This window comes from Tamandua tetradactyla, chromosome 12 (assembly GCF_023851605.1).
Source record: "Tamandua tetradactyla isolate mTamTet1 chromosome 12, mTamTet1.pri, whole genome shotgun sequence".
NCBI classification, from domain to species: Eukaryota; Metazoa; Chordata; class Mammalia; order Pilosa; family Myrmecophagidae; genus Tamandua; species Tamandua tetradactyla.
In genome coordinates, this window is record NC_135338.1 from 56,449,224 (window position 1) to 56,458,614 (window position 9,391).

General features: G+C 45.2%; 1 long non-coding RNA gene across 1 annotated transcript; it reads right to left on the reverse strand.

The window, feature by feature from the left end:
* Window positions 1-705: 705 nt before the first annotated feature.
* On the reverse strand, window positions 706-8,414 carry LOC143651524 (uncharacterized). Its single transcript, XR_013160008.1, has 4 exons — window positions 8,139-8,414; window positions 7,970-8,061; window positions 5,789-5,917; window positions 706-878 (listed from the first exon to the last, which is right to left on the reverse strand). It is a non-coding gene; the product is annotated as an uncharacterized LOC143651524 (long non-coding RNA).
* Window positions 8,415-9,391: the final 977 nt, after the last annotated feature.

Sequence of the window (9,391 nt, forward strand, 5' to 3'; positions counted from 1 at the left end):
GGGGCATGTTCTCTTGCAAAGAGGCCCCCAGAGAGAGCTCTAGGAAGGGACCTGCTAAGAAAATGTGCTTTTATGGACAAACACCAGCTCACACCCAATCACCATCGGGATGGGTACTTCCCCTGGGGCTGGTGTGACAGCTTGTGGGTTTTATAGATTCTTTGCTTCAGCTTTTTTTTTTCTTTCCAGCACCCTAATGCCTGGTCACTTTGCATTTTTGTGCTAGCCCCACCTTGATGAATGAGGGAAAAGATATGACTTTTGAGTCAATCAGTCAATCCATTTCTCTATGGGTGGGATGAGGAAGAGGGCAAAGATAAGTTGTACAAACATCAAATATCATCCATTTTTAAGTTCTTACTATTTGCCAGATAAGATGAAGCTCCTGGTCTCACAGAGTTTCCATTTTCCTATGAAAGGCTGAATAAACACATTAGTAAATAATCAATAAAATTTCAGGTAACAGGAAGTGTTATGAAAAAACAGAAAGAAGAGTGAAAGGAAGGGTTGGGGCTATTTTAGATAGAGTGATTAGGGAAGCCCTCTCTGAACAAGTGATATTTGAACAGAAATTGGAATGAGGACATGAATCATGTGACTGTTTGGAGAACAGGCTTTTCTGGCAGAAGTAACAGCAAATGTCCCGAGGGAGTGTATTAGTCAGCTATTGCCACAATATCAAATACATAACAAACATTCCCAAACTTAACGCAGTAATTATTTGTTCTTCATGTTGTCACTGCAGGTCAGATGGTGGATGGCTTCTGAAGGGTGGGCTTCGCTGAGCTGGACACCAAGTTGCATACGTGTGTCTCTCAACCTCCTTGGGCCAGTGGAATAATGATGGTGTGTCTTCATGTTGGAAGCAGGAGAGCAGGCTGACAAGAAGAAATAGGTGAGAACACTAAAGGCAAAGACTCGGCACTGGCATGCTGTGACTTCTATCCATAGTCCATTGACTAAAGCATGTCACATGGTCAAACTTAGAATCAATGGGCCAGAGAAGTAAATTCTGCATTTAGTGGGAGCAACTACAAAGTCACATGGCAAAGGGCACGGATAGAGGGAGGGGTGAGGAATTAGGAAGTGTAATGCTGTCTACCACAGTGGGAATTAAGTTCGTGGCTCAAGTACCACCAAGGCCATCATGGCCAGAGTGGAGTGAATGTCATGGAGAGGGTAGAAAAGGTCAGTGAGCTGAGCAGAGTTGATATCATATCAGACCTTCTTTCTTGAAAGATCACTCTGGCTGCTACATGGAGAATCAACAGGGCAGGGTGTGGTAGCAGGTGGACCAAGGAGGAGGTTCAGTGGGCAGTGGTGGCAGTGATAAAGCCTGGGATTCAGGAGGTAGCTTGAGGGTGTTGCCAATGATGGGTGTAAAGAGGGGAAAGAGTCAAGACCGGTGACGTGAGGTGGTTGGTCTGAGCATTGGGGGAAATGTGCTGTCACTTACAGAGTTGGGCACGGACAGTGCAGGGGTGGGGCAGGGCTAAATATGGGGAGGGAAGTGTGGGGACCAGGAGCCCAAAGTTGGAGACATGCAAGGGGTAGAGGTGTCAGTTAGGTGACTGTGCGAACCTGAAGCTCGGGGAAAACGACAGGGTTGGAGGCAAATATTTTGGAATCACTAGTGTATAAATGTGTCTAATGTCTTGAGAATGGACAAGGGCTCCAAAGGAGTAATTTCAGGATAAGGAGGGGGAGAAGAATGGGGAGAGAAGAGAGGAGAGAAGAGATTTGAGAAGGTGTAGCTGGCTGAATAGGAGGACATCCAGGTGTACCAGTTTGAATCTGATATGTACCACGGAAAAAGGCCATGTTCTTCTAACCCATATTTGTGGGGTATGGCCCTATTGTGGGTGGGACTTTTTGATTAGGTTGTTCCCATGGAGCTGTGACCCCCTCTTCCAATTCAAGGTGGTTCTTAATCCTTTACTGGACTCCTTAAAAAGAGCTCATGCAGAGAGAGAGAGAAAGGGCATTGGCAGAAATGCCTGGGAGAAACAAGCAAGGACCCACAGGAACCCAGAGACATTTAGGAGAGAAGAACCAGCAGATGTTGCCATGTGATTCCCATGTGACAGAGAACCCTGGATCGGCCTTTCTTCAGTGAAAGTGTCCTCTTGTTGGTCCCTTAATTTAGACATTTTCATGGCCTTAGAACTATAAACTTGTAACCTAATAAAACCCTTTTGAAAAAGCCAGCCCATATCTGGTATATTACATTCCGGCAGCTTTAGCAAAGTGGAACACCAGGAAGTGTGGTGTCCCAGAAATCAAATGAAGAAAGCGTTTCAAGGTGGGAGAGATAGTGATCAACTGGAGTGAAGTCTGCCAAGACAATGAGGGCTGAAAAGTGACCATTGGTTTTGGCAAACTGGGAGAGTCTGGAGACCATGGAGTGAAGAGGAGACTGGGTCAAGTCCTGAATCGAAATGGACAGGGCATGCCCAAGCGTCCACTGAAGGCCGCAAGGACAGTCACCACTCCCCACCCTCAGCCCTCTGGAGCTCCCTGAGGAGTGGAGGAGCAGCCGGTCCCCCCTCAGGGCCTGGCTTAGAATCGCCTCAGGGACTTGGATTTCGCCAGAGGCAGGGTACTTGGGTGTCTGCTGTAAAGCCCTGCAGCGTAACCTGCCCTTGCTTTCACTCGGTCTATAACTCCATGCAAACCTAGATACACTTTAGTGCAGAGAAAATTCCCTAGTTTATTTTAGCCATCCAAGGTCCCACTTGCACAGCTCACAGAGGTATAACTTTTGACAAGATATATGGAGGAGGATTTCACTTTTTTTTCTAGCAATTGATTTTTAAAAATTTGATTCATTATTGTTTCCATCCATTCCTTCACTCATCACTCATTCATTCAACAGCCTTTGCAGAGCACAGGCTCACGACATAAATGCACAAACCAGGGTTCAAAGTCCAGAGTATATGTGTGTGTGTGTGTGTGTGTGTGTACCTGGGAACACGGGGCGGGGCATGACAGCAGGTGGAGGCTGAGCAGTGAGTCAGGGTGGAGGCAGAGTGTGGACTATGGGGAACACCAGAATAAGAGAGGGGTCAGTTTCATCTGGCCATGCCAGAAGAGCCTGCTGCGACCAGGGTGGACTGTGATGGAAGAGGTCAGGTCCCCCAGACCAGAGCTGCTGGAGGACACTGAGGCCAACAAAACAGCCTGGGCCAAGGTAATAGCGGTAACAGTGTTTTAGCTAACATTCATCTACACAATTGAATAGTGAAATTTCTTGGTGCTGGCTGTGTGCTAGGCCCTTGACATGGAGGAGAACTTCATAACCTGTGCATTTAGGTGGACCAGATGATGGGTCATATGAATGGGTGTTACTAATTCTCATCATCTAGGGTGGATACCAGACTACCCAGGAAGAACTTGCAAAGGAGGGAACTAAAACAACAACACGGACTTGCATGACTCCTGTCTCCACTCCAGAACATGAAGGCAAGGCCAGGAGATTGGAAGATTCCTTTAACAAAGTAGTGTGCACTGCAAGCCCTCGTGTCACCTCCCCACCCCTACCCTTGCCTCCAACCAGGGAGACATGGACAGTGCATGTCTCATCCAAGGCTGGTGAGAGGGTCAATCATGTCTCCTGCAGCTTTGGAGACACAGCGGGCTGGTGTTTGACTCATTCCTAAGATACATCAAGAGCCTTAAGCAATTGCTTGAGGAGGCTTTGGCAGCACAGGAACAGTATTTACGTTGACAATGGAATGGAAGATACAGAAGAGTTTCCCAGAGTCCAGAACACTGCCTGGCCCTCCCCTGCATCAGGCCCTAGTCAAGGAGGGAGAAGTTAGGAGTTTTGATTATTTCATGAAATGCACATAATATTTACTGAAATGAGAACCAGGGGTCCACTGTGACAATAGAATTGCTAGTAGTAGTAGTACCTGGGGTCTACCCAGGATTTCATCAAGAAGCAGGAACTGGCCCCCAGGAGCAGATTGGAACAAGAAATGGGCATGGGCACGGGAGAGGACAGTGTGGGTGCACCTTTCCAGTCCTGCCCACTTGAGGCACGAGGCCTTCCAGCAATCCTGTCATTGTCCCTATTTTACAGACAAAGACTTAAGGTACAAGGGTATTGAGAGGATAGATTGGAGGGAGTCTAGTGGCAGCTCCAGAATTTTTACATAGAGAAAATTGATGGGTCTCCCTGCGAGAGGAGGAAGAGATAAGAAACTTGATGGAAGTACTTTCCATAACAAGAAATGCTATTTTCCTCATGGATTGATGTCAGTTTGCAGTGGCTTGGATGAAGGGGGCCTCTGAAGACTGGGAGGTAGGATAAAACCCCTTAAGCTGACTTTGGGGTCCCCATGGGGTGTGACCCCTTAAGATGCAATTGCAGTAGTCCTGGTCAGACTGAAGTTGAGATGGGGGCGGGGGTAGGCACTTGGGAGATTCGAAGTCCCAGAAACCTGCCTCAGGGTGGAGTTCTGGAAAAGAGACTCCAGAAAGATACCCAGATTTCTGCTTCAGAAAAGGAGCAAGTTTCATGCAGGGGAAGAAAAAGCCAAACAAACAAGCATCAGGCAGCCTCAGAGAAATGGAGAGAGAACAAAGCATCTAGAAACAGCCGAAAAGTGGAGACTGGGTGCCTTTGCCATTTGCTTGGTCTGAGGAAATAGGCCACAAAGAGGGAGGAGGTAGAGCTGGGGAACGGTGGTAGGAGGATGGGAAAACCTTGGCCTGTGGCCATGAACAGTTCCTTAGCACTTCTCACTGGGCCACAGTGGAGAAGTAGGGGTGCTGGGTCATCATTGTAGAAGGCTCCTTCCAGTTCTTTCTCTATCTAGCTCTGTCAACCTGGGAGCACTGTTCTAGGCTTTGGACATCCTTTCAGATGTTTGCACAAGTTTGAAGAGGAGACCAGTGGCCTGGCCCTCAAAGCCCATCAACCCCAAACACCCCACCCCCCCATAAAGGGCTCCTGCCCAAGAGAAGGGGCCACCCCCCACCCCTCATAATGTCTGCTGGCCCCAGCACTCCAGGAAGTAGCCTGCAGATTCTGAGAGCCCTTATTTGTTTAATATTTTATTGGTCACACCTGGCTCCAGGGACATTTGCAAGCGTCATTTATGGGGTGAAAGCCTCCAGCATCTACAACAACTGAATTCTGTGCAGCCCAGGGGATTAGAAGACAGAGATTTAGGCAGGACTTGAGCCCAGGCTGAGCCATCTACTTGGGCCCTTGGGCAAATCCCTACTTCCCACTGGTAGACATTCTTCTCCTCTGTGAAATGGGCGGGTGGCTTTATGCTGAGGTCAAATGAGATAAGGGACAGAGTTGTGTAGCACCTATAAAGTGCATGCAAGTAAGGCGAACCTGCAAAGAAACTCATCTTCCTCTCAGTATTTTACGGTGCTTCATGGGTCAGTGTGGGATGGGTTCTGTAGCGTGCGTGGATGTGGGCTCAGAATTTCTGAAGGGAGGTGTTCTCGGGACCCTCCTGGCTGATGAGCCTATGCCACCAGTGCAGCCCCCCCCAGTCCCCAGATGGCTGGGTAGGCCATATCCCTCACCTACAAAGTTTTATGAAGTGCCCATTGCATGCAAGCCCTGGGAACTGCATTTCTCCTGCAATCCTCAAACACCCTGAGAGGGAGATATTATGTGGAAAATGCCTTGGCCAGACTCAGGCAGCTGGTTCCCGGCAGAGTCAGGATTTAAACCTGCTCATCAACGCCCCGTGTCCCCAGCAACACAGCACCCTCTCCCAGCCACTGCGGAGCGACGACTGCTATCCTTGTTATTGCTCACCTGTCTTTGAGGCATCTTTTTTCATTCTGGATGCTTTTGATATTATCTCTTCATTTTTGATTTTCAGACATTTGATTATGATGTCAGTTTCTTCATATTTTTCCTGCTTGATGTTTAAGTTTTTTGGACCTGTAGTTTGGTGGAAATGTGAAAAATATTTGGCCATTATTTCTTCATATATTTTTTCTGCCCCCATAAGGGACTCTGGTCGTACATACGTTAACCTACAAATTATTGAGGCTTACTTTATCATCTTTTCCAATATTATTTTCTCAGTTTGGGTAATTTCTATTGTGCTGTCTTCAAGTTCACTGATAATTTCTTCTGATACGTCCAATCTGCTTTAAAAGTGCATCCAGTAAACTTTTACAACTTTATGAATGCATGATTGACATACAATATATGATCATATTTGAAACGTAAACTTTGAGAAATTTCAGCATATATATACCTCTATATACCTCTAAGAACATCACCACAATCAAGATAATGGATATATCCATTGTCCCAAAGTTTCCTCCTGCTGCTTTGGAACCCGTCCCTTTCTCTCACCTTCCATCCCAGGAAACCAATGATCTGCCTTCAGTCACTATAGTTTGCATTTTCTAGAATTGTATCTAATTGGAATCATGGCATCTGTCCTCTTTTGTTTTGGTTTGCCTTCTTCAGAACATAACTATTTTGCGATTCTTCCATGTTGTTGTGGTCGTCAGTAGCATGTTCCTGTTCATTGCTGAGTAGTATTCCCTTATATGGATGTGCCACAGTTTACCTGTTCACCTGTTGATGATGGTCAGTGGGCTGTTTTCAGTTTGGGGCTATTACAAATGAAATTCCTATGAACATTCATGTATAGATATTTGCATGGAAATGTATTTTCATTTCTTTTGTTTAAATACTTAGGAGCGGAATGTTCGGCTCCTATGTCAGCATATGTCTAGCTTTATAAGACGCTGCCCAGCTGTTTTCAAAAGTGGCTGCACGATTTGACAACCCCACACCCCTCTAGCATGAGAGCTCCAGTTGCCCTGTGATTTGCCAATCCTTGGTGTGGTCAGTCTTTTAAATGGAATGAAAGGCTCTGGAAATGATAAATATGTAGATAAATACAAAAGAGGGTTTTCCTTTTTAAATACCCTTTAAAATAAAATGGAAAGTTTAAGGTACAAATACTACCAGGATATTGTGAGGTTTATAGCATATATAGAACTAAAATATCTAATAAATTGGCCCAAAGGCAAGGTGGAGGGTAAGTGGAAGTACACTGGTACAAATTCTTATGCAGTATGTGAAGTAGTATAATCTCACCTGAAGGGAAACCATGAGAAGTTAAAAGTGTGTACTAGAAACCCTAAAGCAACCACCAAAAGAACAAAAAGGTATAGCTAATTAGCCAGCAAAAGTGATAAGATGGGATAATAAAAAATACTCAGTCGAAAGAAGGCAGAACAAGGGGAAAAGGGAAACAACAAATAGGGCACCATCAATCAACATGACTTCAGTGACTTTTGTAGAACCCCTTGCCCAACAACAGCAGGATACACACTCTTTTCAAATGCACAAAGAAGATAGACCATATTCTGGACTATAAAGCAATTCTCAATCAACATGAAAGATTCCGAATATACAAAGTGTGCTCTGTGCTCACGGTGGAATTAAATTAGAGTTCAATACCTCCCCCAAATCTGTAAAGCCACCAAATGTCAGAAACTAAACAACATACTTCTAAGTAACTTAGGGGCCAAAGAAGAACTCAAAAGGGAAATTATAAAGTAATTAGAAATGAATGAAAACAAAAACACAGCATATCAAAATTTGTAAATGCAGCTGAAGTGGTGCTTAGGGGGAAATTTATGATACTAATTGCCTATTAGAAAAGAGCAAAGGTCTTAAATTTATGACCTAAGCTTTCACCTTAAAATATAAGAAAAGGGGAACAAATTAAAATTGAAAACAAAAGAGGGAGAGGAGGAGGGGCAAAGGGAGAAAGAGAGAGGGAGAACGAAACCAAAAGCTTTTTCTTTGAGATCAGCAAAATAATATTTCCTGTATTTCAAGAATTACATCCCCTCCAAGTTTGGGTTGCTTTTCATTGCCTCCAAACCATTGTTCAAAAAACATCATGTCCAGAGTTATTATAATCAGGTGTCTCAGCCTGATTGAAGCTACTCCACTACTTACTGTAACTGGAATCCTGAATCCATTCCTATTTGTCACTATTAACATGCCTCCTTCTACAGCTTCTCTCCTGGCTCCTTGCTGTTTTTAATCATCTGTAAAGAAGGAGATCAAATGATCACACTTGTGAGAATTGTATAAAAGCAAGAAGAAATGGCTCTGGGAGGCTCACTTGTGAATTAGGTCCATGAGTTTCAGTTCAAAGGCCTTTTTGTTTAATCTCTGGAAAGCAGTGGGAGGTAAGGGAATGGAGATGGGCCTCTGAGTCTGATTTGACAGAAGTTCAAATCCTGGCTACACCACTTGGGAGTTTCATGACTTTGTGCAATGTACTTCACCTCTCTGGACTCAGGAGAAGTAGGTTAGACTAGCCTAGACTAGACAGAATAAGGTCGCGTAGGCTAGGCTGGAATGGAATGGAATGGAATGGAATGGAAGGGAATGGAATGGAAGGGAAGGGAATGGAATGGAATGGAAGGGGATGGAATGGAATGGAAGGGAATGGAGCGGAATAGAATAGAATAGCAGGACTGTTGGTTGGGGGTTGGTGAAGTCGACCATTAACTCTCAGCCAGAGGTGTAAGGGATGAGGAAAAAGATCTGATGTCCTTTATTGTGTAGCTTCGGGCAGATGTGTGGAGGTGAAGTGCAGTCTCCAGCAGACCAAGCATCACCCAGCTGTCTTCTGCTAAACACCTGGTGGACCCAGCAAGGGAAACACCAGGCCTCCCAGCTCCTGGCCTCAGAGTCAACTCTCCCTCACATCTGCCTCTTTCATCACCTCGTCCCTGAAAACTTAATTTAAAATCAAGCAGGGTTAGGGAGTCACTGCTCCTGAGGTGTTTTCAGGAATCATCACAGACTCTGTTCAAAGTATAATGTTCTTAAACTGATAGGATTAGGGGATTAAAAGTCTAGACATTGTAGATTTGAGGCTTGGAAAACCATCTTGAGAAGAGAAATGCTTCCCTGGGTGGAGGAGAGATCAAATGCTATCCTATCTGGCAGATGTTGTCAAAAGTTGATGTGTTGCCCATTCATTTTCAATCATTCGCTCATTCATTCATGCACAAGTATTCATTCATTGATTGTTTGCTCACTGATTAAACAGGCCTCTCTTGAATATCTGATATATCCCAGACACAGAACCAGGCACAGATGAGGCTCAGATGATGTGGAGACCCAGTTTTGCCTGCTCAGTACCCAATCTTCTTTCTTCTGGCATCAGCACCAATTTTGTTGAGGGGACAGTTCCCAAATGGATACAGCATTGGTGGGACTGGCATCCAGGTGGCCCAATGTAAGCCAATCAGGAGTTTCCCCCTGGAATTTGAGCACTGAGCAGAGTGACATGAGATGACAAGGAACTGCTATTTATTTTTGGTGCTGGCACCTAAAAAGACTCTCATTTGTCCCTGCCCCCTT